This window comes from Leptopilina heterotoma, unplaced genomic scaffold, assembly GCF_015476425.1.
Source record: "Leptopilina heterotoma isolate Lh14 unplaced genomic scaffold, ASM1547642v1 Lhet_57, whole genome shotgun sequence".
NCBI classification, from domain to species: domain Eukaryota; kingdom Metazoa; phylum Arthropoda; class Insecta; order Hymenoptera; family Figitidae; genus Leptopilina; species Leptopilina heterotoma.
In genome coordinates, this window is record NW_025111127.1 from 749,068 (window position 1) to 759,239 (window position 10,172).

Here is a 10,172-nt window from a genome sequence, read left to right on the forward strand (position 1 = left end):
AAAAGTGGCCCACAATACCCCAAATGCTTTATTTTACAAAAAGCTTTGTATTATTTATTCATTTTAATTTGATGCAAAATTTCATTTTTGAGTCAAAGTACCAATACCACACAATAATTAAAAAAATATTTTCCATAATTTATTCTTGAAAATCCTTGTAAAAACAATAAAAACATGAAGGTCCAAAATAAATATTTGAATGCAATTTTTCATGTGATTTTTGTTTACGATTTAGAGGTAATTGTAAAGCGTTGTAAAGTCATGAAATGCTAATGAAAAATTTACTTTGGACGAACAAAAGAAAATTAAAGAAAATTGGATGATCAAACTTATAAATATTATTAAATAATTGAGGTGGCCCAAAATTCCCCAATCTCCCCTATAGAATGGAATTTTTGTCAGTTTTGTGAAGTTTCTAAAACGAGTTTTTTTGGTCGTCAAGTTTAATTTTTCGATAGCTACTTTTTTTAGTTTGAAAGCTACATTTTGATACTTTTTAAAATTAATTATCGAGTGCGAAGTCTGCAATTCTAGCATTCATATTTTATTAAAACATCCGAAAGGTGCAATGTATTAAACTATTAGTAACTTTGAAAATTGAAATATTCCAAAATATTTGAATGGTGAATTATTTCTTTCTCTATAATATTTAATGTCTCTATTTATTGAATGTAGGTCTATTATAATTAATGAGATTGTGTAGTTAATTTAATAGTGAGATTTTGTTTGGCTTCATAATCTTTTTTAATGAAATGAAAGATGGGATGTAATTACAGGCAGATATTTGTAATCGAGAAGCTTAAGTGATTTGATGTAGGTTGAGGAATCTTTGGATGGTTGCGGTTTTGCTCGGTGAGTCGAATGAAGTAAATTGAAACTGAGAAGAGTATGGGAGAAGATGAGGAAAGTGAGATGGTGAATATTATATATTGAGAGTATGCGCTGATTTTTAAATTGTTTTTTGAGAGCACTGAAACGGAACGACTGAAACAAACATAGATTGCCATTTCGTTCTTTATTCACGCTGGAAATGATTTCATGGTTCGTAGAACTTCTTCGGTCTCCAGACAAGATCTAGGCGAGGCATCCTGCCAGACCTTTTCTACAACGCTCCTGATCGATGTCGTTACTCGTTACTAATTTTCTTTGTATATCCATCAGAATCCCCCATTTATACATCAAGGAAGAACATATATATATTTCCTTTTATACATTCTCATTCCACTTGATAATCCAAATGTACACTCTCGACCCATCAACTGCTTTTATCAAAAAATTTATTTTATTTCTCAAATTTCAATTCATTTGTTTTTCTAATTGTTATTAAAACATATTCATAATTGTTCAAAGGAAAAGAAAAATTTCAGACGTTGTTATGAACAGAGTTGCATGAACTTTAATTGAGATTCAGATGCTTTGTCCTATAGTTGGACATCCGGAACTATTAACGGTTACTGTAAACCGTGACGATGAAGCGAAAATGCAGTTTCAATTTTTGAAACCACCTTCATGGTTATATGGATTCTATTTATATTGCTATATATGGAATATTATAACGAAAAAAAAACTCGCTTGGCAACAGAATGACCAGAAAAACAGAATACTTGTGCGCTCTCGTGATTTCCTGCAATGTCATTCCCCGCAGTTATAATTGTATTATCATCATACCGGTAAAGATCATGTGTCGTTGGTAAAATTTACTTCAGCAAAAAATATGACCCCTCGAATTTCGTGCGAAATCTGATTTGAAATTTGACCATTCTTTCTCTGTTGCTAACTGCTTTTTTCGTTGTGAATTATAACCTTCATTCAACAATCATATAGTTTCTACAATTATATTTAACGAAGATAGAAAAACAATCGCTGCCAAGTTTATTTCGTAGACATTTATAATTTGCTTCCTCATAGAGAATGAAGTTTGTTTTAATATTTTAACTATATTCAAATCGAATGAAACATTCTAAAAACGTTTCTAGAACAAAGACGTTTCCGTGCCCAGAGAGAAGCGTTTTAAAATATGTTATAAAAGTTAATTATAATAGTTTTTTTGATTTGTTAAATACCTGTAATTCTCTATATTTAATCGAGAAAAATTCTTCTTGGTAAAGAATTTCTTTATAAATTGTTTATGATTATTTAAAAGTTACACAAAGATTTTTAAACAAAAATTTCAAAACACACTTTTTTATTTTTAATAAAAATTTTTAATAAAATTTTCATTACGATTAATATGTGCTTATAATATATATTGTATTATATAAAAATTTAGTTTCTCATAAAAATGTTTTGCCTACTGAATAGTTGTAAATTGTTTATATCATGGTACTGACATGTGTGACTAAGTATTCATGATAAAAAAATATTTTACCATGTTATTAAAGGTGTCAACTAGGGACAACCACATAAAATGATAAGGTTATTTAGTTAGTTAACTCTATTATTCTAATAATTATTTACTTTGTAAATCTAATCTAATTTTTTCTGACTACAAATGATCATTTTTATTTCAAGTGTAAATCCTTGTTTCTTACCTAATTGTCTGTAACAAGTTTACGTTATTAAAGTTAAGTTTGCATTTATTTATAATTTGACAAAGAATTCTTGTCATTTCAACAAAATCAGTTTCAACAGCTAATAGCAATACACTCTAAATTTGATTCAGTGACCACTGATTCTCATTTAAATTCTACTGATATAAATGAAAGGAGTCATTGAAAATTTCACTGACTTTTAGGGTGCACCTACCCAGTGAAGATCAAAAAACTGTTCCATAAGTGTTACAGCCACACTTTTCCTCTTTTCAAATTCCCTGACTTTTCCAGGTTTTCCAGGATAAAAAATGGAATTTTTCCAGATTTTTAAATCAAAAATTATTCAAAAACATCAATAACTTCATTTTTAAATAAATATTTAATGATTATTTTTTTAATACAAATTAAGATTTACAAAAATTTGAAATTCAATAACTTATAAGAATATTATTATAAAACATGAAGATATCAATAACTCTGAGTCTTCGACTCGGAGTGATCGCTTTCTTCATGTTTTATAATAATTAAAACTTGATGCTTTGTTACGGTAACTTCTTCAAACATTATTTTCTTCATAACGATTATTCATTTCTCGAATTTTTGATTAAAATTCTTCAATTTTTTAAAATAATTTTTGAAAAAATTCCTTGTCAATTTTCAAATTCTTTTGTTTACAATTTAATTACACGAAATTTAAATTATTCTGACATTCTTCAATTAAATGTATTAGAAATTAAAAACTTCAAATAATTATTTAAAAAAATTCCATTAAACTTATCGAGAAAAAATTAATTCTATAGAATTCCTAATTAAAAGTACAAAAAGTTTAAATATTCAAAGATTTTATCTTGAAATTAATTTTTAAATCAATATTTATTAGAAAATTCTACAAGAAATCAATTATTTAACTATAAAAATAAATATTTTATTAAACAATTGAATGTTTCTTAAAATACAATTTTCATAAAGAATTTTATCAATAAATTTTTAAATAATTGTACTCTCTTGACAAATTTTAATAAAATTTTTAAGAATAATTGCATTTTTCGAGAAATTTCATGAAAATTGTATCAAATATAATTGAATTTCTGCCAAGAATTTTATTAAAATTTTTGAAAATAATTGAATTTCGGAGAAAAATTTATTATTTATAAAGATAATTGAAATTTTCACACGAATTTTTGTAAATTTTGAAACATAATTGGATTTCTGCGAAGAATTTTATTAAAATTATTTTTAAAAAAAATTGAATTCACTGAGAAAACTGGAGAGTCAAATTCAGAGGTTCAAAAAGTGTATGTTTCCTTTGCTTATGAAGAGAGTTAAATAGTCCTTCTAAAATAAATTTTGAATTGATAATGGAAATCTACTTGTATATTCTCTCCCATTATGTCTGAGGGTTAAAAGTTGCGCAGAAAATGTGTACGATCTGATGCGCGCGAAATTATTTTTCTGACATTTTATGTATTTAATTTATGGGTTAGGTTGACATATTTATTCATTTCGCGCCGGATAAGGAAGGGATTTCTCTAGATGGTTAATTTGTCCCTCTGTTATAAACTCATTTTCCCTTCAAGAGAAATGGCACGAATATCTGTCAATGGTGTATTTGAACATTTAGATTGTTATCCAATAGCTAACTCTCAAATATCAACGATTTGTCCTTCCAGATGTTTAGTCTAATACTCCAGTTTTCTCAGTGTTGTTACGCAAAGAATTTCATTAAAATTTTTGAAAATAATTGTATTCTGTAAAGAAATTTAATTAAAAGTGTATTGAAAATAATACTTAAATTCTAATTAATAAACTGTAGGAAAAGTTATTTAAATAATTCAATTTCTTTGATAAACTTTCATAAAATTTTTAAGAATAATAACTTTTTTCGAGGAATTCCATTAAAATTGTATTAAAAATATTGAAATTCAGCATTGAGTTTTATTATTTATGAAAATAATTGAATAATATATGAAAATAATTTATAAATAATTGAATTCCTGTGAAATTTTCATTATTTATGAAAACAATAAAATGTTTGTGTAGAATTTTTTTAGGAATTTTTATTAATGTAGTAGATAATAAAAATCATTGAATCATAATTTAACAAAATTTTTCTACAATTCTTCACAATAATTCAATAACTTTCATTAATAATAACATTTTTCATAATATTCATAATATTTTTTATATTTCGAAAAAATAAATTATTTAAAACAATGTTTATAAAATTCTTATAAAAAACTAAATTATTTTCAAAAATAACAAAATTTTTTACAGAAATTTAATTATTTTTAAACATTTCAATAAAATTTTTCGCAATAATTCAATTATTATTGTAAATAATAAAATTCTTATCTCAGGAATTCAATTATTTTTGATAATTTTAATAAAATTCTTTGCGCAACTATTACATTATTTTCATAAATAATAAAATTCATCGCAGGATTTTAATTGTTTTTAATACAATAATTTTACAAGAATTGATCGAAAAATGTAATTATTTAATTTAAAGGAAGAAGTTAACAAAAAAATGTAATTATTCTTAAAAATTTAATTTCGATTCCTCGAAAAAATCAATTATTTAAAATAAAGTTTTAATAAATTTCTTTGAAAGAATTCAATTATGTCGATAAATAACAAAAATATTCCCGAAAATTCAATTATGTTAAGGAATTTTAATAAAATTCTTTGCAAAATTCAATTATATTTTCATAAATAACAATATTCATGGCAGGAATTAAATTATTTAAAAAAATTTTAAGAATAATCGTTGCAAGAATTCATTTATTTTTATTATATTAAAACTCATCACAGGAATTCAATTATTTTTAGAAATATTTATGAAATTCTTCGAAAAAATTCAATTATTTAAAAAAAATTAATACACTTCCCAAGAATTTAATTATTTTAAAAAAATTTTAATAAAATTCTTTGCGAAAAATCAATTATTTCCATTAATAATAAAATTCTTCTCAGAAATTCAATTATTTTTGAAAATTTTAATAAAATTCTTTGCAACTATTCAATTATTTTCATAAAGAATAATATTTATCGCAGTATGTCAATTATTTTTAATACATATGTATTCCACTTGAAAATTTCGAAGTTTCAACAAAATTGAAGAAGTAGGGGACAACTTTGATTTTTTAGACATGGACCTACTCCCAATCTTCTCCAGATCCATGTTAGCCACACCTCTGTAAAAGTAGATTCCACTTATAGTATTTCCGTAAGTCGTGTCGTCGCAAATTTGAAGTGAATGCACAAGTCTTGCTAACCTCTGGACATCATTTTACAAACAATTCTTATGCAACCATTCTTATGCATTACCATTCTTATGCACATGTTTAATTATACCTGTGTGTATACACTTTCTTAAGAGACATTAGATGCGCAGCTTCTTAGAAAACGCATTATTCTCAAAACCTTAGAATATGCATGTATTACACCTCTGCATATTTCTATATTAAATCTTCGGACATAATATATAGATGCGCATAGCTTCTTAGAAAACGTATAGTCCAACAAAATCAAATATTAAGCATGCTCAATTACACCTCTGCATACATTTCTTTAAGAGATATTGTATATATGCGTAGCTTCCTTGAAAACGCATAATCTCGCCCCAATTTATAAAAATTTATATGCACAAGTTTAGTTACACCTCTGTGTATCCCTTTTCTTAAGAGATACACGATTAAATTCGCGCAGGTTCTTTAGAAACTTATGTAATTAGCTTAGATTGTTTTTTAATAAATAATTAATTAAATGTTTAATTAACCGTCTCTATTTATTTACCGACCTTGGTTACCTAATTTTCAATTATATATTTTAAAAAATTAAGGGTTATAAAAAACAAACCGTTACATATTTAATATTGAAATTTGCTGAAAGTGCACAAATGAAACGAGAGTATAATGCAAAAATTTGTACGAAACACATCTGCACAACTGTTTACATTTATACATTTTGTCCGCACGTGTCCCCTGTTTCTCTTTCTTTTAAGTTTCTTTCCTCACAGACTCCATCAGCAAATATGCACCTTCTTGCACTCGTATCCGGTCTGCAGATTCCGCACGTTCGCCTTTTTTCATCACTCTGGCACACGACTAATTTTAGAACGAGTAAAATTTCAAAGTTAAGGCGAACTGGAGTATTATAAGAAATCTTTTTTCAAGTATACTGAATGTCGATCTTCTTATTCCCATACCAAAACTAAAATTTAATTATTTTTATTCAAAGTTGTCCTAATGCTGAAAAAAAGTAATTTAAATTCATTTTATTTTTTCAGGGCTCGAACCAGTGAAAGTATTTAAAAATACGGACTTTACGGACCAACAAATAAAAAATTACAGACCATTTACGGACCAATTGCTGACAAAAATATAACCAGTCCGAGTCAAGTAAGAGAACGTTTTACTTAAAACTAGAAATTAATAATAGTTAAAGAATTATTATTATTAGTATAAATAAGAAGTTATCAATCCTCCAAGTCATTGATTGACTTGGAGGATTGATAACTTCTTATTTATACTAATATAATTTTACCAAGTGATAAATTCAACAATACTAAATTATTATTATTATTATTATTATTAAAAATAATAATTAAAGATGACCGAGTGATAAAATCATTATTTTATATTATAAGAATATTGTTATTGAGGCATTTCACGTCAGAAATATCACGATTTGCAAAGGGTCTGCCGATTTCCGCAAAACTTCTTGGGATTATAGTTCTATATAAGAGACTTCTTTCCCCCAAATTTTTTCAAAAAAAATTCAAAATTGTTGAAGATACGCCATTTTGAATTTTAATATTAATTTTATAAAATTTTGAATTTCTCGAAATATTGTTTATGGATTTTTATGAAATTTACACATTTTTCAGGTAAAAGTATGTACTTAAAAATGCAAATAAAGTTAATAAAAAAAATTAATTTTTAAATGAAAAAATTTAGAAAACAATTTTTAAACAATTTTTTGTTTATTTACTCCTCTCTGAGAAAAATGTTATTAACATATTTGGATTCCTTATGAATTCACCTTTAATTTCATAAAAAAAATTGATGGAGACTCAACTGGTTCCAGTGATATTGAATTTTTTGTAAAAAATAGTCATAGTTACAGCAGCAATGCACGACTGCGGTAACGTACTACGCGACTTGTGCAGTATGGTGCTATGGCGCCGCGACGCTTTTTTTACAAAGAATTCAATATCTCCGGAACCAGTTGAGTCTCCATCAATTTTTTTTTATGAAATTAAAGGTGAATTCACAAGGAATCCAAATGTGTTAATAACATTTTTCTCAGAGAGGAGTAAATAAACAAAAAATTGTTTAAAAAATTTTTTTTTTATTTTTTTATTTAAAAATTAATTTTTTTTTATTAATTTTATTTACATTCTAAAGTACATACTTTTACCTGAAAAATGTGTAAATTTCATAAAAATCCATAAACAATATTTCGAGATATTTAAAATTTTATAAAATTAATATTAAAATTCAAAATGGCGTATCTTCAACAATTTTGAATTTTTTTTGAAAAAATTTGGGGGATAGAAGTCTCTTATATAGAACTATAATCCCACGAAGTTTTGCGAAAATCGGCAGACCCTTTGCAAATCATGATATTTCTGACGTGAAATGCCTCTATTGTAAACTTCTTCAAAATTATTTTCATAACTTTAATTCAATTATTATTTTCAAAAAATTTTAACTAAAATTTTGTTTGTAAATTTGTAAATTCTTAAATAAAAATTAGAAAATAAAAACTTAACCCTTTGAGGGGCACATTATTCATATGGACGGATTTTCTTTACATCTCATGTCTTAATATTTTTGGGGTCGCTGATTACGAATTTGAATTTAGTTTTTAAAAATTCAAAATGGCGGATCCAATACGTCGGACATTTTTTTTTAATTAATCGGATTCGCTTGAAAATGTTTACTTGGGGGTTTTTAGGGTCGCTGATTACGAATCTGATGTTAGTTTTTAAAAATTTAAAATGCCGGATTTAATATGGCGGACAATTTTTTTTCAATTAATCCCATTCGGTTGAAAATGTTTACTTGGGGGTTTTTGGGGTCGCTAATTACGAATTTGATATTAGTTTTTTAAAATTCAAAATGGTGAATTCAATATGGCGGACAATTTTTTTAATTAATCGTATTCGCTTGAAAATGTTTACTCATGGGTTTTTAGGATCGCTGATTACGAATCTGATATTAGTTTTTAAAAATTAAAAATGGCGGATCTAATATGGGGAATGACTTTTTACAAAATTGATTCAATTGACCTGAAAGTTGGTTCTCGGGTGAACCCAGGTCACTGATTACAAATTCGGTGATAGTTTTTTAAAATTCAAAATGGCGTTTGCAATATGGTTGATAAGATTTTTCAAAATTTATTCAAATTTGCTTGATACTTACTTTCAAGAGTTAATGCTTTTTAGAAATCTAAGATCAATTGGATAATTGTAAAAACTGAGTTGCTGACTCATTGGAAATTTTTTTTGTAAAATTGGCAGGAGTTTTATAATAAACATATTCCAGTTTATTAATTTTAAAAATTTCTCCACTAATTATTAATCCGAGTAACAAGTTTCGTGACAATCTAATAAATGTTTACATTTGTCATCTGTCATATTGGAACCGCAATTTCGAATTTTTAAAAACTAACATTAGAATCGTCATCAGCGATCCCAAAAACCCTCGAGTGATAAGTTTCATGCAAAACTAAACAATTTTTAAAAAATCGTCTGCCCTATTGGATTCGCCATTTTGAATTTTTATAAACTGATGTCATATTCGTAATCAGCGACCCCAAAAATCCCAATGTAACAATTTTTCTTTCTTTATGTATACCCCATTTGGGTTTTTACATATATGACAACCCCTAAATATTCTCCAATTTTCCCCAGATTCCCAAATACCCCCTATTTGCGGTCCGTAGCCGGCTTTTATTAGAAGTACTCGTATTCACATGGCCCTCTCTAGCCATAGTCAAGGGAAACTACGGAAAACCTTAACTGAGTACAGCCGATTTATCGACGCCGAGTCTTGGATGTATAAATTCGAAGTCTCGAATATTACACAACCAAGTCCTCGACGTTCAAATCTCTCGCTCAGATTATCTCACGTGCCGGAAAAATCCCAGGCTAATGGGCGCGAACCAAGTACCCTTGGTCCTAAGCGTCCGCCGAGCGAGGCACTTATCCGACTGAACTAATCTGTCGGTTATTTTTAGTCTATTTTAAAATGTTTAAAAAATTCGTGAATTTTAACAATAATTTATGAATTTTTTTAAACAATAGGAATTTTTTAACATGATCTAGGTTACATATTTTTAAAGCCCTATTCTTTCTGAAGAGAACGCACTAAATTTGACTCAAAAATATCAATTTTCGTTAAAGATATTGAGGTTTTTGTAGGTGGGACGTATACGTCCCACCGCCCCTCAGAGGGTTAAAGAAATATTAAAAAAATTACATTAAACTGTTTCAAAAGAATTATTTTCAAAATTCAATTATTTTTAAAAATTTACTCTATATTTTGTTAATATTTAATTATTATCTAAAATTTTAACTTAAATTAATTTTTATATCAATTTTTATTAGAAAATTCTACTAGAATTCAATTATTT